Genomic DNA, 26,256 nt, shown 5'->3' on the forward strand with positions numbered 1-26,256 from the left:
CCCCAACACCCACCAACCACACACGCAACGTGGGCATCATCCTCGACTCAACACTCTCCATGACCAAGCAAGTCAGCGCAGTCTTCTCAGCCTGCTTCAACACCGTCCGCATGCTCCGCAAGATCTACAGATGGATCCCCACAGATACAAGAAGAACAGCCACCCAAGCCCTCGTCAGCAGCAAACTTGACTACGGAAATGCCCTCTACACAGGAGCCCCGGCCAAACTCCTCAAACGACTGCAATGCATACAAAATGCCTACGCACGCCTGATCCTCGATGCCCACCGCCACAGCCACATCACTCCCCTTCTGAGAGACCTACACTGGCTCGCCGTCAACAAAAGGATAACCTTCAAGCTTCTCACCCACGCACACAAGGCGCTCCACAACACGGTCCAGCCTACCTCAACAGACGACTCACCTTCTACACCGCGTCCTGCTAACTCCGCTCAGCCGACGTGCCCTCGCCAACGTCCCCCACATCCGAAGAGCGACTACCGGAGGCAGATCCTTCTCCCACCTCGCCGCCAAGACCTGGAACACCCTACCCCTGCCCCTACGACAGACCGAAGAACTGCGGACTTTCAGAAAGCGGCTCAAAACCTGGTTATATGAGCAGTAGCTGCAGCCCCCGCCCAGCGCCTTGTGACCCTCACGGGTGGTAGTGCGCTCTAAAAATACACTGATTGATTGACTGAGGGATTGGGTTCCACTATGTCCTAATAAACACATAGGAAGTGCCACAAAACAATTCAATTCGTTTTATAAATAGTTATGATTAAAGTAAACATATACACCTACAATTTCCAAATAATTCACACAGACCCAGAGTTGACATGCATTCCCACTTTCTGACAGTTCTGCAGTCTTTCTCTTACTTCCTATGTCCACAATGTGTATTTTCTCTCGGTTTCTCCCAGTGAAAGTCTGATGCACAAAATTAAGTGCTGGTCCCCCAAAATGAGTCTCAGTGGGCCCCACCAGCTCAAATTAAGAACTGCATATACCTGTGTACTACTACTGATCAAGAGGTTGATAAAGTAAAAACACTTTCTATCGCTGTTTATCTCTTGACGACCTGTGAAGTGACATGTTGAGTACTTGTTTGTTTGGTCCGTTGGGATAAGTCTATCGGCAAGATTTGGGTTTCGATGGAGGATCGATCTGACATCAAACAATTACTCCCAGACAGGACACCATTCAAATAAAAGGAATTTCTGACTGTCCATGAATTGAGCTATTTATAGCCTGTTGGTAATTTGGAGTGGAAAAAGAGCTTCCAATAGCCCCTTCCATACAAACTACTCCTCCCAATGCACCCAGTTAATATGTACATGCACTGTTGTATGTGCCCAGGTGTTGACACACTGCGACAGCTGATTCAGTGAGACTGGAGAATGAATCCAGTTCCATCTCAAGAATAGCGGTGGGCACCGGAATACATCACACCCCCCCAATCTTACCCTGCACTGCTTGTAGTGGAAAAAGTAAAACTACAATTCCCAGAATGCTATCTGCTGATGGCTGGTTGAAGGGGACTCATGACACGGCGCTGATTGTCAGCTGTGCAAACGCACTACATGTAACCATAAAATGTATTTAAAACAAGCATTAAGTGTTTATCGCAAATGTGTGAAAGCAGCTCGTGAACCACACCTAAAACAATATACTGTTCATCAAGATTCTTTCATTTGAGCTGCAGTTCAAACGTCCCGAATACTAAGCACCATGCGGACCACATACTGCCTACATACAGTGCGTGCCAATCTAAGTCAATTACAGAAATGTACCAATGATGACTACAAACACTATTGCACAGTACTATTGTTTCGTACAATTGCTTGAAGGGACCTGATTCTTTTTACCACCAAAAATTCAGCACCTTTTCATTCAATAGCTACACTGCTTTTTTAAAAGTTTTTTTTAAAGCAGATACCACAGGATTACAATTTATCTTGAGTCATTTCCTCGTTTTTCAGATTGAAAGTCTGGCTTTTTGCATAGAAAAGCACCAATACAACCCTCCAGACTTGGAGTTACATACAAATGATTTTCAGCACAGATAAGGCTGTAGCTCTTGGGCTAGAACATTAGATCTATTAGGGGCATTTAATACAGTAGAGTGTAGAATCCTTCTACTGAGATGGGCAGAAATTGCAGGCGCCACAACTCATTCCTTTATTTGGGTTAGGCTGCAGTATTTCAAACTGATGGGCTCAACTTACTCTAACCCCACTACAGCACTTCCTTTATCAGTCTTTTTCCAACAAGCAGCTCACGAGCTACTGGCAGCTCTCCTGCTATCTATAAGTAGTTCTCTTATGTGCAGCCCAGTGAAATGAATGGGAAGCTTTTACTCAGTTGAATTTTTGATATTATATATATATATATATATATATATATATATATATATATACCAAAATTAAGCATGTGTTTGCGACATAAATGTGCGTATTTTCAGAATTGATGTTATGTCTATTTGTATAACGCACTAATCACCTCGTGACGGTATCCAGGTGCTTGAGTAGGTGCGCAGGAGAGTGTCCTCTCAGGTGAGAGGACACACCTATGAGAGAGCACATCATATACTTTTCTAAACAATTAATTAAATGTTGACATGTAGAATTAACATGAAAGCCTCATTAGAAAGCAAATACATATAAGCTGCAAATTCTGTATGAAACAGCCAGAGTTACACATATTTAGCTTGACTTGCTGAATTTTTTTAAACATTCTTTTTTTTACAACTGACCTAGTTCAAGAATGTGAAAATGTAATTTTCCTGACCTTCACATAGGCATGTGTTTCAATAAAATGTATTAACTTCAGTAATACGCTGACAAGTAATCTTGCAAATGCTGCTCATTAAACAATAAGCATTGTACAATTAGGAGTAGGGATCTTGTGCATGAGTGAGGTAATGTAGAAGCTTAAACACAAGATGCAAACCCCTGCTTAGAATAAATGATGACAACCAGACGCAAAGTTTTACGGTATGTTAGAAAGAATGTGTGCTATCCTAACAGACAACAGAAGTGGGTTATATGGATAAGGCTAGCTATTTAGTAGATTAGTTAGGAGTGTTCCCAAAGGTAAAAAAAAATTTCTAAGTAGAAATTGATTAATTCAATGTGAATAAGGACACTTGATGGTAAAAGACGAATGTGGTTACATATTATTAATGATTGTGGGATTGTATCACAGAGAAGAGACGAAGGAGTGTTCTGTTCCCCAGAAACCTCGCAAGCTGACTGGATGACCGAAGTTTGGAAGAAACGTGCTGCAAAAGTTTAAGATTAATATGTTTAAAAAAGACTTAGATTAGAGTACCAGAGAGCAATGAGAGCAGCAGAACTCTCTATGTGCTCCAACACCTTATTGACGTTCCACTCCCTCCTCACTCTTAGAATAGAGATGCTTACCTTTATGAAACATGCTTTCTGAATTGCTTATGAAATATTAACTACTCTGCTTATTATTTGATGGAATATTGCTGAAATTAATACTGTCTTAATAAAGATTAGCATGTAAAGAAATGCCTTCACACTTCCGCACTCTCATCAGACTCTCATTATTGACAGCCCCACACTCTTCAACATTTACATGATCCGCCTAGCCAACATCCTCCGATCACACGGAATCACTATCCTCTCCTACGCAGATGACACCCAACTCATCCTCTCCCTCACCTGCAACCCCACCACCGCCAAAACCAACCTACACGCTGCTCTCCTCGACACCGCCAACTGGATGACAACTAACCACCTCAAGCTTAACTCCAACAAAACCAAGATCATCATCTTCGGCCCCAACAAAACCACATGGGACGACTCCTGGTGGCCCACTGCCCTAGGCCACGCACCCACCCCCGCAAACCACGCACGCAACCTCAGCATCATCCTGGACCCCTCCCTCTCCATGACACAGCAAATCAATGCTGTAACCTCCTCCTGCTTCCACACACTCTGCACTCTAAAAAAAAAAAAATCCTTCAAATGGATTCCCCCAGAGACCAGGAAGACAGTCACCCGTGCACTCATCAGCAGCAGGCTAGACTACGGTAACGCCCTCTACGCCGGCACCACACTCAAACTCAATCGCAAACTCCAGAGAATCCAGAACACAGCCGCACGCCTCGTCCATGGCCTCCCCCGCCACAAACGAATCTCACCACACTTCAAATCCCTTCACTGGCTCCCCATAGACAAAAGAATCACATTCAAGATCCTCATCCACGCACACAAATTCCTTCACAACACCGGCCCAACCTACCTCAACGAAAGGGTGAACTTCCACACTCCCACACGCAAACTCCAATCAGCCGACCTCGCCCTAGCCACAGTCCCCCACATCCAACACACCACCACAGGAGGCAGGTCCTTCTCCTACCTCGCTCCCAAAACCTGGAACTCCCTCCCCACCAATTTCCGCAAAACCAAAGATCTCCTGCTCTTCAGAAAGAACCTCAAGACATGGTTGTTCGAACAGTGACCCTCCCTGCCTTCCCCCTAGACCCCCCCCCAAGCGCCTTGAGACCCTCACGGGTGAGTAGCGCGCTCTATAAAAATGTTTTTGATTGATTGATTGATTGAGAGAAAGATTGAAACTGTGATGATCAATTCATTTATGTACAGCTCTCGGTTAATCTCACCTAACGACAAAAGGTCCAATTGGGCTTGACGACAAAAGATGGTAAAACTTTTCTGTACATAAATTATTGTGAACAAGATGTCCCACTTTTACCACCAAGTTGGTAGCAGGAGGACAGTTTTTGGTAGGAGAAAATAGAGCTCTATTAATTGCCCTCATTTAGAGGAATGTCTAAAGCCCGGACCCTGAACACTGGCGGACTGCGGTTTCGAAGGTCGTTGCAGACTTGGGGGAGTATCAACAGGGTCAAGCATCTAAATTGTTGTGATTTCTGAGAACTACTATGTGTTAAAAGAATTGGTGATGGTTGAGAGCTTACTGTAAAGAAGTTGAAGATATTATCAGACTCAGAAGTAATCTAAAATCCTGGGATAGATTAAGATAAACAAAAATTGTTCATATCTGATAGAGACTTCTAGTTGCAGACTCCTTACACTGGATCAGAAGATTTTTCTTCGAGCAGTACCTCTGCACGCGGTCAGGTGGCAGTCGACTCCGCAGGCGTCGTTGGTGTTGTGTTCGTTGTGATGACTTTGTGATCGTATATATGCACCACCCTGATGTCAGTTTCTGTTCTTTTCTTTCCACGCCAGTCTACGCGCAGATCCGGAGACAGCTACCTCAGTCACTTTTTGACTACGTCAACACTTTTGTCGAAGTTTTTTGACGAGTTCGTGGATGTGTCGAGGGATGTCCCGCAAGACTGGATTCAAGCCCTGCGTCTCCTGTCACCAAACTATATCGGTGACGGATCCACCCCTCATGTGTCTTTGGTGCCTGGAGAGAGATCACGACCCGAAGTTGTGCTCCGAGTGTCGGGCCATGAACCCGAAAGCTTTAAGGGAGCGGTCCCTAAAGCTCATGGCGGCCAGACACTCGACTCCGCAGCGCTCAGGGTTTCGTTTGAGAAGAAGGTCCCAGACCCGCCGCGGAGTCACCACCACTCTTCATCCTCGAAGTCATTGGAATATTTGGGTCACAAAAAGAAGTTGAAGAAGGACAAGCATTCTTCGACTTCACCCCATCGCTCGGATGATGCAGCGCGGGAAGATCATTGACCCTCTAGGCCTCCGTCATCGGAGCCTTCATCTTGGTCGGCTCCGCACACTTTCCCGCCTTCACGGGAGCCTGGGCCTCCGCTGCCCAGCTCAAGGAATTTTATGACGCAATGCGCCTCATTTTTGGGCAGACCGACCCACCTTTAGCACCTTCGGGCACAGGTGAGTTGGTGGGGGCCCCCCTCGGGTTCAAAGTTGTCTGCTTTGGCCATGGCTCCGGAGGGCACCTCCCGATCCAATTGCGCATCCGTCCAGACGCCGGTCGCCCCACGGTGACCTTCCCCGGCGTCGGGTCAGACGTCGACACTCCTGACGTCGGTTGGGCCCACAATCAACGTCAATCCCATCCTCATACCAGACGACCTGGAGCCAGAACGACGTCGTTCAACGCCAATTACGTTCTCTATGGGCTCTCCTGTGCCCAGGGTTGATCCAGACCCTTATGCTTGTGGGTATGGATACGGGGAGAGGTTGGAGGGGACGCTGGACCCTTTAGAATACCATTTTGACCCCAAATGGACTGGGTGCAGGATTTGGGTGATGCCAGTGGTCTAGACACTGGTATGCTCTCTTCTCCTACCGTGGCTATGGCAGAGGGAGTCTCTTATTCCATGGTGGTGAGAAGGGCGGCTGAGGTCTTAGACCTTGAGCTACCTCCTGTGGAGGTTAGGCCTAATAGCATAACCAACATGCTTCAGCAGAGGCCTTCCTCTTCCGAGCCTCTTCTTCACTTTAATGATACACTGACAGACGTCCTTTTAGGTACTTGGTCCAGACCCAGCACAGGGGCTCCTGTGAATAGGACGATTGCCTGCTGCCATCAGGCCTGCGCCGTCAGACCCGAAATTCCTCATCCAATACCACACGCCTGAGAGCCTTGTCATCCAGGCTTCTTCTTCATCTAGCGCATTCCCTGCTGCACCCCCGGATAGGGAATCAAAAAGACTGGATAATTTGGGGAAGAAGTTGTTTTCTTCCAACAGTCTAGCACCGTGGTCCGTGAATACCGCATGCCTTTTGGGCCGCTATTCCCATACTCTCTGAGATACGTTGCGCAAGTGCTGCCTAGAGTTCTGGAGGAGACCCAGACTATCCTTTCTCAAGCCGCCGTAACTGATGGAAGGGATGCAGGAAAGTTCATTATTCGTTGTGGATTGTATACAACCGACTCTCTAGGCAGATCGGTTGCATCGACGGTGGCATTGAGATACCACGTCTGGCCGAGAACATCTGGCTTTTCAGGGGATGTCCAGCAAAACTTGATGGACATGCCCTTTGATGGCACACATCTCTTCGGAGACAAGGCAGACTCGGCGCTTCAGAACTTTAAGGATTCCCAAGCCACGGCAAGGTCCCTTGACCTCGCACCCGCTTCTAGACCCCAGCAGTCTGCCTTTCACCCCTTTCATGAATACGGAAGGGGCACCCAACCGTGCCATCGACCTACGCATGCTGTATAGCCCCTGTGAGGCCACGGGATCCCATGCCTCCAAACCTTCCTAGCCCGCAGGTACACCAGGAACCATTTGGCAAAACGATTCGCCATCATCTGCCCTAATAGCAATCCATTACCTCGGACAGGTGGGGCCTCCAAATTGTCCGAAGGGGCTACTCACACCCCTTCGATACACGTCCTCCAGGCATTCAACTATATACAATCAAATATCGGAGGATCATATGGCGCTTCTCCACAAGGAAGTCCAAGCCGTTTTTGCCAAAGGAGCTATAGAGAGGGTTCCGTTGCCAGAAGTAGGTCGTGGTCGCTATTCCCGCTACTTTCTGGTGCTGAGAAATGACAAAGGTCTTCGTCCTATATTGGATCTTCGGTCCCTCAACTGCTTCCTCAAAAAGGAGAAGTTCAAAATGTTGACACTGGCTCAGTTCCTATCTGCCCAGGACCCCGGAGACTGGATGGTAGTGTTGGACTTGCAAGAAGCATACTTCCATATTCCCGTCTTGCCTGCCCACAGACGTTACCTATGATTCGCGGTAGGTCACGAGCACTTTCATTTTACCGTGCCCTCCTTTGGCCTTACCACTGCCCCTCGAGTATTCACAAAAGTGATGGTAGTAGTGGCAGCTCATCTGTGCAGGTTAGGGGTTCCAGTCTTCCCCTATCTCGACGACTGGCTGTTGAAGGTGAACTTGCCCCAGACAGTCGTCTCCCACCTCCAGACTACGGCGAACCTTTTGCATTTGCTGGGGTTCACTATCAACGTGCCGAAGTCACACCTGACTCCTTCTCAGACGCTCTCTTTCATCAGAGCTGTTCTGGATACAGTGCAGTTTCAGGCATATCCTCCCAAAAAGCAAGTTCAGGATATTTGGGCTATGATACCGATGTTTCAGCCTCTGTCCTGGATTTCGGTGAGAATGACTCTGAGGCTGCTGGGCCTCATGGCCTCCTGCATCCTGCTGGTTCAAAATGCCAGATGGCATACGTGGCCTCTGCAGTGGGACCTGAAGTTCTAGTTGGTGCAGCATCAAGGGAATCTCTCCGATAAGGTCCAGATCTCGGAAGGAACTGCGAGAGACCTGCAGTGGTGGTTAACAAATCAGGATTGGGTCAAGGGCAGATCCCACTCCTTTCCCCAACCAGATCTTACAGTTGTGACAGATGCGTCACTACTGGGAGGGGGCGGCCATATGGGATAAGCAGAGATCAGAGGCCTCTGGTCTCCGGTGGAAACCGGGCTCCATATAAATCATCTGGAGCTCCGAGGAATTCGACTAGCATTGAAAGCATTTCTTCTCTCTCTCAAGGGGAAAGCAGTGCAGGTGTTCACAGACAACACAACCGCCATGTGGTATTGCAACAAACAAGGCGAAGTGGGGTTGTGGACCCTTTGTCAAGAGGCTCTTCGCCTCTGGACTTGGCTGGAACATCTGGGCATTTCCCTGGTGGTTCAACACCTGGCGGGCTCCCTGAATGCCAGAGCAGACTAACCCAGCCGACGATGCGTGGTCGATCACGAATGGCGTCTCCATCCGGAGTCAGCGCGAGGTCTTTTCCTTCAGTAGGGAGAACCTTGGTTAGACATGTTCGCCTCCGCAGAGAATGCGCAATGTCAGCTGTTTTGCGCGTTGGAGTTTCCAAGGTGGCACTCACTCGGCTACGCTTTTCATCACAAGTGGAATTCAGGCCTCCTGTACGCCTTTCCGTCCATAAGACTTCTGCCCAGAGTTCTGAAGAAGATCAGGCAAGTAATACTGGTGACTCCGGACTGGGCATGAAGAGTCTGGTATCCCAAGTTGATGAGCATGGCCACAGCTCCTCTAATCAGACTGCCCTTTTGGGAGGATCTTCTGTCACAGCAGCAGAGGGGGTCCTCCATCCGAACCTGTCCACCCTCCATCTCCTTGCGTGGAGATTGAGCGGCGACATTTGACATCTTTTGACCTGCCACCCGAAGTCTGTGACATTATCTTGGCAGCCAGGCATCCCTCAACCAAAACTGTATAAGCCTGTTGGAAGAAATTTGTGGCACGGTCCATCGACAAATTTGTCGATCCTCAATCTGCTCCTCTTTCTCAAGTCCTTCTCTTTATTCTTTCCCTTGCCCAGCAGGGTTCCACCTTGGGCACTCTTTAGAGATATCTTTCTGCTATCTCTGGTTTCTTGAGGTTACCAGATCAGCCTTCCTTATTTAAATCACCTATAGTTAGGAGGGTTCTTAAAGGCCTCACACATCTCTTTCCTCATATCCCTTTCATCATGTCCCAATAGGATCCAAACCGGGTATTCACATACCTTATGTGTACCCCATCTGAGCCGCTTCACAACTGCCCTTTATGCCTCTTAACTATCAAGATTGTCCTTTTAGTTGCCATTACCTCTGCCCGCAGAGTGAGTTCCAGGCTCTATCACCTAAGCCACATTTCCTGGCCATACATCTTGACAAAGTGGTACTTCGCACAAGGGCTTCTTTCCTACCTAAAGTAGAAGCACCCTTCCATGTCAGACAGTCCATCACCTTGCCTACCTTTTATGCACCCCCACATCCCTCTCATGAAGAGGAGAGACTCCACCATCTGGACCCAAAAAGAGCGTGGCGTTCTACCTTGATCCTACCAAAGACTTACGGGAGGACGATCAACTATTTGTGGGATATGTGGGTGCAAAGAAGGGGAAAGCGTTGCAGAAGAGGACCATTTCACGATAGGTATGCTTATGCATCAAAATGTGCTAAGCTCTGGCTACAAAGCAACCTCCTGAAGGTTTGCACGCTCACTCCAGCAGAGCTACTGCTGCTACCACAGTGCTAGCACGGGGCGTTCCAGTCCTGGGCATCTGTCAGGTGGCGACGTGGGCATCTCTGCACACTTTTACCAAACACTGCTGCCTGGACAGTCAGGTCCGAAGGGACGGCTACTTTGGCCGTTCAGTCCTGCAGGACTTCTTGGTGTGATCTTCGGTCGCAGCCCACCACCGGGGATGGTATTGCTCGGGTATCTATTCAAAGGTAAGGAATCCGCGACTAAAAGTCTATTTATCTATGTGTGGTAGAGACATATTCTAGTTGCAGATTCCTTATCGACCTGCCCATCCTCCCTGCACTACAAACTGATTTCTAGGGACAGGAACTTCCCTGTAAGGGCCATAGTTTTGGCGCACCACTATCAGTGTTCTTCATGGCTCCGTGCTACTGGTGTGGAAAGTCGTGAAAAGAAACTGACGCCAGTGCGCCGGAGTGGCGCCTATATACGACCGCTACGTTGTCACGGCGAACACTACGCCAACAACGCCCACGGAGTCGACCGACGCCACCTGACGGCGCGCAGAGGTAGTGCTCGAAGAAAAATCTCCGGATCCAGTCTGATGCCTGGGGAATTCAAAGGTAAGGAATCTGCAACTAGAATATGTCTCTAGCAGATACATCGTTAGCGAAGGTAAGTAACTTTTATGTTTTTTCTGCTAAAAGATTTCTGAGTGCAGGTCGGAAGGTATCGTCAACAGCACATCTGAGCTAGGGACTGTAAAAATTAGTTGTGATTGTGCTAATATTGATCAGTGATGGCTGAACCTGATGCGCAAAGGTGTTGCTGCACTGATTATGTGATTTCCCACTGGTCCAGATTACATTTGCATGTGGAAACTCTTTATGATTGTAAAAACTCATAGGGTGAATAAACCTAAATATTTCGATTAGAGGAGCAGATAAATTCTGTTATTTTATGTGCAGAGAGTTGTAGAATTGTGTGTGTACGAAGGAATTGTAAAGGAGGGTTAACCGATGCAAGGAGCATGTTGTTGCGTCATTTGTGCCGCGCTGAGATTGGCCGGGTGTATGAAACTTCACGCTATGATTGGATACTCTGTATGCAGAACCCCGCTATAATTCGAAGAAGGGCTTACTGAGAACTGATGTATACAGAACAGAATAAAGACATTTGTGATTGAACTGTTGAAAAATTGTTGATTAATTCGAAAACAGGAAGTGTATAAAAGCTTTTAAAGGTTTGGGGAGAGGTGATGTGACAATTCTGGTACGGGAAGGTGAAGAGGGGCCTCCCGATGGTCCACCAGCACATTATAAGACGACAATTGTAAGGTTACACAAGTTTGTGGCTTCATCAATGGTGCAAGATCACTGAAAAAAAAGCCTTTTGAATTTTCCAAAATACAGTATATTTGGGATCAGAATTATCAATAGATTGAGGGAAAAGCTTTATGAAACTAAGCCACTTCTGATACCTACCCAATATGAAGCACTAAGCGCTTAGGAGAAGGTTGCAAATGCTAGGGAGAGAGAGAAATGCCAGAATGAGGCAAAAAGAATAGTGATAATTATGCAGCTGTGCAATGAGATGAACAACAACAGAGATGGAGGAAAGCTAATGTGGAAGAGATAGACTATATCCTGCAATTACTAATGAGGAAATTGAGAAACCAGAGAAAGCTAAAAAGTCAAAAGTTAAGAAAGAGAAAGATTAAAAGAAATCAGACACTGAATGCAATCCAGGGGATGATATTTTTGACAAGTTAATGGTTTCCCATCCACCTTCTTATGTGGCTCCTGATGCGGAGAGTACTCCAGCTTCTAATGTGATAGTGGACACATCCTCTATTGATCTGAATGCAATACACCTGAAAGACTATTACCAATGACACAGCCTGCAGCCAATAACAAATATGCAGCCAATAACAAATGCTATGTCTACTCGAGTTGATCATGTCTTGACAATGATGCTTCCAGGTGTTACTGCTTCAGTGGTAACTGTAGCAGCACCTGTTACCAGGGTTATTACAGCACAGCCATTAGAGGTTTGCATAGCAACTGATTAGATTACTAATACCCCAAGTACTATAGCTCAAGTTGCTGTTGGAGAAGGACAGGAGAGGCAGAGAATCAGATTCTCATCATACATGGAACAGAGAAAGAGAGACCATTAAATGTTTCAAGATTAAAGGTGGAACTTGAGGAAATAATAAGGTGGTGTTTAGATCTCGAACACCTGAACCAGTATCAATAAAAATAATTGGTTTATTTGTTCAAAGATGTTACCAGACATACTACTACCACACATAATAAATTGACTGAATTAGCACGCAAGTATGGGGCTGCTCTCTCAAAGAGAGAACTATTGCAGAAATGTTTCAGGGTACAGCTAGATGATAAAGACATTGAGACAATGCGTTTTTCAGGAATGTGATTACACATTACTACATTAGTAAAATGCATTCGTAGATGGAGTGACTTAAAAAAATTAGAAAGCAAATGGACAAAGAAACATGAAAAGTTAACAAAACAGGAAGAGGAGGCTGAAGTAATTGGAAAGCCACCTCCAGGTCCTCCAAATAAATGAGAAGCCTCAGCTTATCAAATGAGAGCACCACCAGGTGGAGGGTACCTTCATGTGCCATGGACTAGGGGAAATCTTGCTGCATTTACGAACAATTTTACAAAAATAATGGAGCATCCCATGCATTGGTATACACAGGTTGAGAAATTTAAGATTTCTAAAGTGCTATGGATAGATTTGATTACTTTTTTGATATTGTGGTTTCAAATGATTTGTGGACAGTGTAAAACTGCTGTATGCTGGCTGACTGCACAGCCAACTAGGGATCTACACACTAATTCACCATTGCCTGAAGTAATGGAAAAGTATGATGAGGTGATTACTTATTTGAAAGGCAAGATTCCTCCAAGAGACCCAAATTATTTAAAGATAAACAGAGCTCAACAAAAGTCAGAGCATGAATACTATGAGAGATTGGAATTTTTTTTACAGCATAGTCAGTCACAATGGATCCAGCTGATTGAAAATGTCACTTACCCAGTGTACATCTGTTCGTGGCATCAGTCGCAGTAGATTCGCATGTTCTGCAATAGCTCGCCATCTGGTGTTGGGCCGGAGTGTTACAAGTTGTTTTTCTTCGAAGAAGTCTTTCGAGTCACGGGACCGAGTGACTCCTCCTTTTGTCTCCATTGCGCATGGGCGTCGACTCCATCCTCGATTGTTTTTCCCCGCAGAGGGTGAGGTAGGAGTTGAATTGTAGTAATAGTGCCCATGCAATGGAGTGACTAAGTATGCACTTATTTAAGGTTGAGATGATACATATATAAATAATTGAAGGTAACTTCCAAACTGCTACAGGCTCCCGGGGAGGCGGGTGGGCACATGCGAATCTACTGCGACTGATGCCACGAACAGATGTACACTGGGTAAGTGACATTTTCAGTTCGATGGCATCTGTCGCTGTAGATACGCATGTTCTGCAATAGACTAGAAAGCAGTTATTTCCCCAAAAGCGGTGGATCAGCCTGTAGGAGTGGAAGTAGTCTGAAATAATGTCCTTAATACAGCTTGACCTACTGTGGCTTGTTGTGCGGATAACACGTCTACACAGTAGTGCTTGGTGAATGTGTGAGGCGTAGACCATGTGGCTGCCTTACATATTTCTTGCATTGGGATGTTTCCTAGAAAGGCCATGGTAGCACCTTTCTTTCTGGTTGAGTGTGCCCTTGGTGTAATGGGCAGCTGTCGTTTAGCTTTAAGGTAGCAGATTTGGATGCATTTAACTATCCATCTGGCTATACCTTGTTTAGAAATTGGGTTTCCTGCATGAGGTTTTTGAAATGCAATAAAGAGTTGTTTAGTCTTTCTGATGTTCTTTGTTCTGTCAATGTAATACATTAATGCTCTTTTGACATCTAATGTATGTAGTGCCCTTTCAGCTACGGTATCTGGCTGTGGAAAGAACACCGGAAGTTCCACTGTTTGATTTAGATGGAAGGGTGAAATAACCTTTGGCAAAAATTTAGGATTGGTCCTTAGGACGACTTTATTTTTGTGTAGTTGTATAAAAGGTTCCTGTATAGTAAACGCCTGAATCTCGCTTACTCTTCTCAGGGAAGTAATGGCGATGAGAAATGCCACCTTCCAGGTTAGGAACTGTATGTCGCAGGAGTGCATGGGTTCAAAAGGTGGACCCATAAGTCTAGTTAGGACAACATTTAGGTTCCATGAAGGAACAGGTAGTGTTCTTGGTGGTATAATTCTCCTAAGGCCCTCCATGAATGCTTTAATGACTGGTATTTTATATAGGGAAGTTGAATAGGTAGTCTGCAGGTATGCAGATATTGCTGCAAGGTGAATCTTAATGGAAGAGAAAGCTAGGTTAGATTTTTGTAAGTGAAGCAAGTAACCCACTACATGTTCTGGAGTTGTGTGTAATGGTTGTATTTGATTAATATGGCAGTAGCAAACAAACCTCTTCCATTTACTTGCATAGCAGTGCCTGGTGGATGGCCTTCTTGCTTGTTTTATGACTTCCATACATTCTTGGGTAAGTTGTAAGTGCCCGAATTCTAGGATTTCAGGAGCCAGATTGCTAGATTCAGCGATGCTGGATCTGGGTGTCTGATCTTTTGGTTGTGCTGTGTCAACAGATCTGGCCTGTTGGGCAATTTGATGCAGGGTACCACTGATAGGTCTAGCAGCGTTGTGTACCAGGGTTGCCTTGCCCAAGTTGGTGCTATCAATATGAGTTTGAGTTTGCTTTGAGTGAGTTTGTTTACCAGGTAAGGAAGGAGAGGGAGAGGAGGAAAAGCGTAAGCAAATATCCCTGACCAGTTCATCCATAGGGCATTGCCTTGGGATTGTTTGTGTGGGTATCTGGATGCGAAGTTTTGGCATTTTGCGTTCTCCCTTGTCGCAAACAAGTCTATCTGAGGTGTTCCCCAGAGTTTGAAATAAGTGTTCAGTATTTGGGGGTGAATTTCCCATTCGTGGACCTGTTGGTGATCTCGAGAGAGATTGTCTGCGAGTTGATTTTGTATCCCTGGTATAAACTGTGCAATTAGGCGAATTTGGTTGTGAATTGCCCAATGCCAAATTTTTTGTGCTAACATGCTTAACTGCGTGGAGTGCGTCCCTCCCTGCTTGTTTAGATAATACATTGTTGTCATGTTGTCTGTTTTGACGAGAATGTATTTGTGAACTATTATTGGTTGGAAAGCTTTTAGTGCTTGAAAAACTGCAAGAAGTTCTAGGTGATTGATATGCAGTTTTGTTTGATGTACGTTCCATTGTCCTTGTATGCTGTGTTGATCGAGGTGTGCTCCCCACCCTGTCATGGAAGCATCTGTTGTTATTACGTATTGTGGCACTGGGTCTTGGAAAGGCCGCCCCTTGTTTAAATTTATGTTGTTCCACCACAGAAGCGAGAGGTAAGTTTGGCGGTCTATTAACACCAGATCTAGAAGGTGACCCTGTGCTTGAGACCACTGTGATGCTAGGCATTGTTGTAAGGGCCTCATGTGCAGTCTTGCGTTTGGGACAATGGCTATGCATGATGACATCATGCCTAGGAGTTGTAATACCATCTTTGCTTGTATCTTTTGTGTTGGATACATGCGTTGTATGATGGTGTTGAAATTTTGAATTCTTTGTGGACTTGGAGTGGCTACTCCTTTTGATGTGTCTATTATGGCTCCCAGGTATTGTTGTACCTTGCGTGGCCGAATCTTGGATTTTGTGAAATTGACGGTGAACCCTAGTTTGAAGAGGGTTTGTATGATATGATTTGTGTGATTTGAGCACTCTATTAACGAATGGGCCTTGATTAGCCAGTCGTCTAGATATGGGAACACATGTATTTGCTGCCTTCTGATGTGTGCAGCGACTACCGCTAGACATTTGGTAAAGACTCTTGGTGCGGTTGTTAATCCGAAAGGCAGTACCTTGAATTGGTAATGTATTCCTTTGAATACAAACCTTAGGTATTTCCTGTGCGATGGGTGAATTGGTATATGGAAATAAGCATCCTTGAGGTCTAAAGTTGCCATGTAGTCGTGCAGCTTTAGCAATGGCAATACTTCTTGTAGTGTGACCATGTGGAAGTGGTCTGATTTGATGAAAGTGTTGACTACTCTGAGGTCTAGGATTGGTCTCAGTGTTTTGTCCTTCTTTGGTATCAGAAAGTACAGTGAGTAAACTCCTGTGTTTATTTGTGTGTTTGGCACTAATTCGATTGCATTCTTTTGCAATAGTGCCTGCACTTCTATCTCTAGGAGATTGGAATGGTGTGTTGTTAAATTTTGTGCTTTTGGTGGTATGTTTGGAGGGAACTGTAGAAATTCTATGCAGTAACCATGTTGGATAATTGCTAGAACCCAAGTGTCTGTAGTGATTTTCTCCCATGCTCTGTAATAATGACCTATTCGTCCCCCCACTGGTGTTGTGTGGAGGGGGTGAGTGACATGTGAGTCACTGTTTAGTAGTAGGGGTTTTGGGGCTTTGGAATCTTCCTCTATTTCTAGGGAATTGCCCTCCTCTATATTGTCCCCGAAAACCTCCTCTATACTGTCCTTGGTAACTGGACGGTGTGGCTTGTGAGGTGCTGGCTTGTGTGCTTTGACCCCGAAACCCCCCTCGAAAGGGCGTTTTACGGAATGAGCTGTAATTCCCTCTGCTCTGCGGGGAGTAGAGTGCGCCCATGGCTTTGGCAGTGTCCGTATCTTTTTTGAGTTTCTCAATCGCTGTGTCCACTTCTGGACCGAACAGTTCTTTTTCATTAAAAGGCATATTGAGAACTGCTTGTTGAATCTCTGGTTTAAATCCAGACGTTCGGAGCCATGCATGCCTTCTGATAGTTACAGACGTATTAATTGTCCGTGCAGCTGTATCTGCAGCGTCCATGGAGGAGCGGATCTGGTTGTTGGAGATGGCCTGTCCCTCCTCAACCACTTGTTTTGCCCTATTTTGGAAGTCTTTGGGCAGATGTTGAATGAGATGTTGCATCTCGTCCCAGTGGGCTCTGTCATAGCGCGCAAGTAGTGCCTGGGAGTTCGCGATGCGCCACTGGTTTGCAGCTTGTGCTGCGACTCTTTTACCAGCTGCATCAAACTTGCGGCTTTCTTTATCTGGGGGTGGTGCATCTCCAGATGTGTGAGAGTTGGCCCTTTTCCTAGCTGCTCCTACAACAACAGAGTCTGGTGGCAGCTGTGTTGTGATGAAAGCCGGGTCTGTAGGAGGCGGCTTATACTTTTTTTCCACCCTTGGTGTGATTGCCCTACTTTTGACCGGGTCCCTAAATATGTCTTTTGCGTGCCGGAGCATACCAGGGAGCATAGGCAGGCTTTGGTAGGAGCTGTGGGTGGAGGAGAGTGTGTTGAACAAGAAATCATCCTCGACCTGTTCTGAGTGGAGGCTTACGTTGTGAAATTGTGCTGCTCTAGCCACCACCTGAGAGTACGCGGTGCTGTCTTCTGGTGGAGATGGTTTTGTAGGGTATGCCTCTGGGCTGTTATCTGACACTGGGGCGTCGTATAGGTCCCATGCGTCCTGGTCTTGGTCACCCTGGCTCATGGTGGTGTGAGCTGGGGAGTGTGATGGCGTTTGTGCTGGTGAAACGTTAATCACGGGCGGAGGAGAGGGTGGTGGTGTAACTCTTTTCACCACTTTTGGTTGTGGTGTTTGTTCCGTCTGGAACTCCAACCTTCTCTTTCTCCTAATGGGGGGAAGGGTGCTTATTTTCCCTGTCCCCTGCTGAATGAAGATACGCTTTTGCGTATGGTCCGCATCAGTTGCTTGTAGCTCTTCCTCAAACCTATGCTTCTGCATTTGGGAGGTTAGCGAGTGCTCTTCTGTATAAGAGCCTGAAGCTGGGTCGCTTGCAGTTTGTTTCGGCGTCGAAACTGTGTCTGCGTGTTTTTTCGGCTCCGAGGTGACTTTTTTCCTTTTCGGGGCCGAAACCTCTCGGCGTCGATCTGTTTCGGTGCCACTGTCTCGGCGTCGAGCCGTGTCCACACCGGCATCTCGGTGTCGAGGCTTGTCTCCAGCACTTTCTCGGTCCCGAGAAGGCTGCGTGCCGGTGTCTCGACCGGAGTCGGACGATCTCGGCACTGTTTGGGCCTTTTTCGGTGCCGACGGTCGGTCACCGATTTTATGGGTTGAGCCATGGCCTGGTGGCAGTGGCGTCCCCTGGGCCTTGTAAATGTTTCTTTGTGTGGTTTTCGACGTCTTACTCACGGTTTGTGTATCGTCGAATCCTTCGGAGTCTGAGTCTTGGATCGAGAAGGTACCTTCCTCTTCCTGTTCCTCGAACTCCCGTCGGGCTGTCGGTGCGGACGCCATTTGAAGTCTTCTGGCTCGACGGTCTCGGAGTGTTTTTCGGGACCGGAACGCACGACAGGCCTCGCAGGTGTCTTCGCTGTGCTCAGGTGACAGGCACAGGTTGCAGACCAAGTGTTGGTCTGTGTAGGGGTATTTATTGTGGCATTTGGGGCAGAAACGGAACGGGGTCCGTTCCATCGGCGTTCTTCAGCACGTGGTCGGGCCGACCAGGCCCCGACGGAGGATCGAAAAATTCCCCCGAAGGGCACCGGAGCTCTTCGATCTTCGATGCGGTGTTGAATGTAAGTATGCCGATCCCGAACGCAACAATACCGACGAAAATCTTCCGAAATTAACTATTTTTTCTGTTCCGAAACTCGGAGCGACAGGAACACGTCCGAACCCGATGGCGGAAAAAAAACAATCGAGGATGGAGTCGACGCCCATGCGCAATGGAGACAAAAGGAGGAGTCACTCGGTCCCGTGACTCGAAAGACTTCTTCGAAGAAAAACAACTTGTAACACTCCGGCCCAACACCAGATGGCGAGCTATTGCAGAACATGCGTATCTACAGCGACAGATGCCATCGAACATGAGTTTATTAATGGATTGAGATCAGTCGAAACAGAAAACAGAGTGTACTTTGTTGGCAGACAAGACCACTAGATGAGATGCTGAGGTATGCAAAATATTGTAGCGATAACCAAGAAATGAAGCAGAGGAAAATTAATAGAGAAGTCTATGTTGGAGCAGGAAGGTATTCAGAATCAGTAGCCTGTAGGGAACTCTAATGGGATGCAGAGCATTGGTTTTCAGGCTAGAATGCATGGTGTTTCGGAGGGATGATGGCACCGCAAGGTAGAGCTAGAGAAGTTCTGATTGCAGTGATGAATGAGAAAAGAAGCAGAGGAAAATTAGGGAGAAGTTTATGTTGGAGAGAAAAGTATTCAGAATCAGCAGTCTGTACGGTACTGTAATGGGATTCAGGGCATTGCTTTTCAGGCTTAAATGTAAGGTGTTTTTGAGGAATAAAGGCTCGACAATGTAGAGATCGAGGAGTTCCGATTGATCAGAATTCTGGTGTAGATGTTGAGAATGGCTCCTTATGTTTTTTTTTTTTTACCAAGATTGGGCACTGGAAGAGGGAGTTTAGGCTGAATCCAGATAGAATAAATGGAAATATTCAAGTGCAAGGAGGAAATCACATGCAAATACAGAATGAACCTGCCCAACAAATACAAGGGCGAATGCAGGCACAGGTTCCAATGATGCAGGTCCCCCAAGCACCAATGACTTACCAGAAAATGGCTAACAGCAGATTTAACATAAACCAGATGCCTAGGGCAAACACAAACCCGTTTCAGAATCAGAACCCATTTCAACAGTTTCCTATGTTGGATAATGAGACATTTGGCTCTGATAATTCCCAATAACAATCCCTAATGGAGAAGGAATATTACATACTTGGTGAAGTCCTTAGGTAGACCAGAAAGGCCATCTGTAGAAGGTGAGATGAATGGCCACACTGTACCGCCTCTTAAATATACTGGTGGTACCCATTCCAATGTTAGAGCAGATGAAGTTCCAAACCTACCTCTCTCAGGAAAGAATATCCAACTTGTAGGAGTTGCAGACAAACAGGTTACAAATCCAATTTTAGAAGAAGTTACAGCACAAATTAGTTCACATGAAGAAAAGCACAAGTTCGTAGTAGGTGATTCACGTCCTGTAAACCTACTAGGAAGGGATTTATTGTGCAAGTTAAATTGTAAAATTCACTGTAGACCGGATGGTATTGAACTCCAAACCCAAGATGAGGACCTTGAGTTTAAACTAATCTAACAAGAACCTGTAGGATTGTACCTAGTGAGAACAGTGGAAGAACTGCCCCTGATTTGGGACCCAGAAGTATGGAACTTTACGGGGACCGACATTGGGCTAATCATAAGTGTAGAACCAGTCCACATTACATTAAAACCAAATCCAGTATTTCCGAGACCACCACCATACAATCTGAGCCCAGAGACACTAGCAGGAATAACATAAATAATTAAGGAAATGTTGAAGAAAGGGATACTGAGATAAACTGTTGGAAGTCTTTGTAATTATCCTATAAAGGGCTTGCAGAAACCCAATGGTAAATTCAGGATCATACAGGACCTTACAAAGGTTAATACTATTATTATTCCATGTTGTCCCATGGTACTGAATCCAGCCATCATTCTTTTTCGGATCCAGTGTACTGCAGAATGGTTTAGCTATGCGGATCTCTGCCAGGCATTCTTTTCAATACCACTGAATGAACACAGTCAGTTCTTATTGTCTTTCATGTTTCCAGAAAGAGTTTCCGCGAGTGGTCGAGATACACAAGGGTAAACAGAGAGCCCTTCTATTTTTAATCAGATTCTTAAGAAAAATTGAGTCCCTACGGATGACCTGTGACTCATTTCTACTACAGTACATTGATGATCTGCTTGTGGCCTTGAGTACTCTAGAAACATGCAAACAGGATACTATAGCATTACTGAACCATCTTGCTAGAAACGGACATAAAGTGCCCCCAAACAAACTGCAGTACTGCCAGACAGAGGTCCAATATTTGGAACATATAGCGAACAAAGGAGCAAGAAAAGTGTCACAAGGAAGCCAAGACTATATTGCGAATGAGCCCACCCAGACTGAAGTCAGCATGTTCTTGGAAATGGTTGGGTACTGTAGATAGTGGATTCCAAACTATTCCTCAATAGTGAAGCTTTTACTGAGGCTGACACACAAACATGTTTAATCTGCTTCCATGGGACAATGAGTGTTTGAAAGCTTTCCTAGAGCTCAGGGAAAGTCTCTGTCATGTCCCTGCACTATGAATGCCTGATTATAGTAAGATGTTCACTTTGTTTTGCAGTGAGAGGAAGGGCTGTGTTCTCTCAATGCTTACTCAAATGCACAGACCTGCAAGACCTGTGGCTTATTTTTCAATTACCTTTGACCCAGTAGCCGCAGGACTGCCCGGTTGCCTTAAAGTGGCTGCAGCTGTTGTCAGTATAAAGAGGAGTAAAAACATAGTAATGGGACATCCTTTAACTGTTATAGTGCCCCATTCAGTGGAGATTTTGCTGACCTGTACCAAAACCTAATACATGGCCAGCAGTAGGTTAACTACGTACGAACAACTAACCCTGAAAGCTGATAACGTAGTACTGAAGAGATGTCAAACGCTAAATCGTTCAACCTTACTGCTTTTACCTGGAAGTGATGATGAGAATGATGAAATTGAGCACAACTGTTTAGATGTCTCAGATTTATGCACCAAGATCCGACATTGAAGATGGACTACTGGCTAGCCCCGATTACGTCATCTTTGTTGACGGCTCATGTCTGAGAGCTTACGCTCTCCGTACAATTCAAGAGATTGTGGAAGCTTCATGGTGTTACCCAGGCACAAGATGCAGAACTGATTGCCCTGCCAAACTCATGTAGTCTATCAGCCCAAATGAGTGACTATAATTACAGACAGTCAATATGGCTTATGTGCGGTTCTTGACTTTGGACAGTTATTGCCAGAAAGGGGTTTCATGACATCGTCAGGTACCCCAATCCAAAATGGGGATCATGTGAGAAGACTTCTTGATGCCTTGCAGTTATCAACAGAAGTTGCAGTTGTAAAATTTGCAGCTCACAGGAGTGACAATGGCTATGTTACAGTAGGGAATCTATTTGTTGACCAAGTTGCACAGCATTGTGCACTTGTGGCCTGCACATGTAACAGTGTTTCCACAAATGTTGTTGTCTATTGCTGATACATGGAAAGTGTTAAAATGTTGCGGGATGATGTTCCAGAAGGGATGGATCAGAGCAGATTGTGGGAAAAACAGAAGTGACATTTGCATTTCAGCAGATGGAAGACCTTTGTTGCCAAACAGTTTATTGTTCCACTTGACGCAATATCTTTACAGTACCACATATTTAGGGAGAGATGAAATGGTGAGGTTGATCAGTTTTAATCCCAGGTTTAGGATGCTTGCAGACAAAATGTGCAATTGTTGTGTAACATGCCAACAGATGAATGTTGGAAAAAGAACACCAGTGATACTGAGCCATGCAGGAAGATCAGGAAGTCCCTTGAACACAATGCAGATGGATTTTATCAAGATGCCTGTTAAGGCCTACGCAAACAATGTTTAGAAAGAGGAAGAAGATGAGTTCATAAGGAAAATGGTTTATCCTAAACTGAAATTGGTTAGGAGACCGAAAGGAAAAATTTGAGTGTCTAAGAGACGAAATTCACAAAAAAACTTTGAGTCTGCAAGATACGCTCAGCTTCGGTTTTCCTATTTACCAGATGGGAGGAATAATTTTTTCTTTATAATTCATGCTAAATATTTCAGACCTAAAACCTGGATTAGAATCTTTAGAAGCAGCTAACGTTTTACATAGCCTGGGAAAAGGAGTGTCTCTTATAGGCAATTACTTTTTAGCTTTAGGAGGAATCCTCAAACTAATATTACTGCCCTTGTTAATATTTGGTGTTTGCTTTTTGACCTTATTTGGCTTTTATGAGGGTATCAAATGTTATTTAGAAAAGAGAAAGACAATGGAGATAAACAGAAGGAGGATGCGAGAATTAGAAATGAACGATCACATTAACAAAGAGTACATAACACGTAAATTGTCCGAAAGTTTGAAAAGAAAACAAAAGACTCAATTGAAGAACACGATGATTCAATTGTGGAGGATTTTGTAATGGTTAACGTAACCATCAAAAGGGAGAGAAACTGAGAGAGCAGATTTTTATCATTTTCGAAAACAATGCAATAAATGTTAACAAGTAGAATCAACATGTAGGCCTCATTAGAAAGCAAATGCATTTAAACTGTAAAATGTGTATGAAACAGCCATAGTTACACTTATTTAGCTTGGCTTGCTGAAAGCTGCATTTACTGCCAACTGACCTAGTTCAAGAGAGTGAAAATGGAATGTTCCTGACCTTCACGTAGACATATGTTTCAATGAAGTGTATTAGCTTGAGTAACACGTTAACATGTAACCTTGCACATGTTTCTGATTAAATAATATGCATTGAAGAGTTATGAATAGGGGCCTCCTTGAACATTAGTGAGGTAATGTAGAAGATTAAACACAATATATAAACTCCTGAAGAGAATAAATAAGAACCAGACCCAAAAGTATAGTGTGTTAGACAGAATGTGTGTTATACTAACGGCAATAAAAGTCAGTGATAGTATGAATAAGACTAGTTATTTAGTAGATTAGCTAAGAGTGTTCCCATAGGCAACATTTATTTTTGTGGGCCGAAATTAATTAATTCAACATGAATAATCAGGACAATGGATGATAAAAGATGAATGTGGTTACATATTGTTGACGACTATGGTATTGTATCCCAGAGAAGATATGAAGGAATGTTCCATTCCCAAGAAACCTCCCCAGCTGATTGAATGACTGAAGACTGTAATAAGATACATGTTACAAAAGTTTAAGATCAATATGTTTATGAAAGTACTTGATAGTAGAGTGGCAGAGAGCGGTAAGAACGGCAGAGATTTTGCAGGTAGATGAACCATCCTCACTTGGCACTTACCCTGACTGAGTCTACATAGGTTAGACTGAGAGACTACTGACTTTTCTCGAACCTCTCTTTATAGGAAGTTCTGCTCTGATTGATTCTGATAATTGGATTAACGCTTTATGCTTGACCTCTTGATATAGAACTCTTTATGGGCTCTGACACCTTATTGATGCTCTACTCCCTCCTTAAAACCATTATCACGGTTAGAATAGGGTTTTTTCCCTTTATGGAACATGCTTTCTGAATTGCTCATGACATATTGATCATATACTCTGCTTATTGATTATTTGATAGCATAGTGATGAAATTAATACTAACATAATAAAGATAAGCATATAATAAAATATTTTAATAAAGCTTTTGAACTCTCAAACTGTCTTTATTGACTGAGAATGACTGAAACTGGGATGGATAATTAATTTATATACAGTTCTCAATTAGTTTCACCTAACAACAAAGGTCCAATTGGCCTAAGCGTTGGGATGTTGGATTAATGAGATAAGACTTTCCAGTAAATTTGTGAACCAGATGTCCCAGTTGCTCCAGCACCTAGGTACCTCCAGGCACTTGCACAGGGGCTTAGGTGAGGTTCCTCTCAAAGGACAGTCATCTACACACCTATCTCCTAAAAGAACACTCACCTACTCACATGATCAACCACCTGGACACCCTTATGGGTGATTAGTGCCATTCAAACAGACATAGCATAAAATCTGGACATACACACTATTTTTGCCCCCAATACATGCTTTTTAATGTTGGTATACATACGCTGATGTTTGAAGAAAAATTGTTCAGTTGCCAATATATATTTGAGTGATAAAAATATAATTTGTTGGACAGACTTATTATTAAATCATTAACGTGGTGCTATAGGGTCATTGCAGCTATGGCTGTTTATGTGTTACCTCTGTAGAGGCATTCCACATTGACAAAACATTTCTTTTTACATTACTGCTGGCAACCGTGCTGGATGCACAGAGGTGATCACTGTTGGTAATCTTTACATATGATGGCCACTAATATATTCTTGCTTGCTGTGGTAACTGTTACATTCTAGTATCAGTAGTTGGGAGAATTTTCATTGAACATAAGTAGTTTATATTGTAGGAAAGGTTGGACACTCCTGATCTATTTGGCGCCTGTATGGTGAGTGCCTCAGGATATTGACTCTTTCCAGGGGTTAACATTTCTTCCAGTCATTTTGTCATCTGCCATTAAAACACCAAAGCGGATTCACAGCCACACATACTGTTTGTACATACACAACTGATCCAAAGGTTTGCACAGAGAAGAAAATAGCATTAAGTGCCCATTTCATAACTATTAAAGTCTGCATGTACTGGAATTGGCTAGATACTAATCGTTAAAAACACCCAGATAGGGCTTCAGGGTAAAATGTCCTACCACCACTACTGAGAAGGATGAATCCCTAACCATCTACAGGACTGTATAGGCTTGTCTTACAGAAGACAGACAATAACTAGCTAAAGTCCCCTGCACCCATCCAATTAGTGACAGAGGGCTGAGCGTCCAGTGGCATTTTCAATACAACTCCAACGGCTGTAAAGAAGGCAAGCTGTACACGACCTAAATAAAACTTTAGGTGATCCTGATAGGAACTATACGTGTCATTCCTAAATGACAATCACTTATGACGTATCTGGACTACTACATGGTGCAATCAACTTTCAAGAAATAGTTAAAGCCACAGGAACATTTTCAGATAACACACAGTGTAAAGCATTAGGTAAATGTGATAGATGAGAGATGCAATTGTTACATACACCAAGAGATTGGGCTTTAATACAACCTCACTATTCTTTATCTGGGCTGAAGAAAGAAACAAAGATCAAGAATCCAGTACCCAAAAAATGCACTGACTAGAGCAATAGTAGAAGAACATTATAGACACATCACACTTATTTACACAATCTCTGAAGTGGCTTTCTGCCAAGATCCCAATCACTTTTCAGGCGGCCGCTTGGATGTATTAAATATTACAGCAAGCTTTAAAATCTATCAATCAATCTGAATATTACAATCAACTGACAAAGATAGAAGAAATAGCAGATATTCTCTAACCCCAACTTTTATTGCTAGTCTAGATAGCAAGTGATTTACTTTAAAGCCAGTTTGGTTCCCTGCCCTCAAAATAAATAATCCTCAATGTACTTCGAAAATAAATATTTCTTCTAGCTCTCATGCTCTTATTCCAGGGACGAAAGTGGTGGCATCCATGCTGCTTGGGTACTTGTCTGCCAATTTTTTGTTTAAAAGGGTTATACAAATCCACATAGCATTAAAGGAACATGAACTTCAGCAGTTTTTCAGTTCAACAGTAATGTACAACCCCATCCAATCTGCACCTGTAAAAAGTCTTGAGTGTAGCAT

At 44.5% G+C, this 26,256-nt stretch overlaps 1 protein-coding gene across 8 annotated transcripts in view; it reads right to left on the minus strand.

Annotated features, from left to right (window-relative positions):
- DIP2C (disco interacting protein 2 homolog C) overlaps positions 1–26,256 on the minus strand; it is a 1,002,241-nt gene that overhangs the window by 572,402 nt on the left and 403,583 nt on the right. The window lies entirely within an intron of this gene.

Source organism: Pleurodeles waltl, chromosome 10, assembly GCF_031143425.1.
Source record: "Pleurodeles waltl isolate 20211129_DDA chromosome 10, aPleWal1.hap1.20221129, whole genome shotgun sequence".
NCBI lineage: Eukaryota > Metazoa > Chordata > Amphibia > Caudata > Salamandridae > Pleurodeles > Pleurodeles waltl.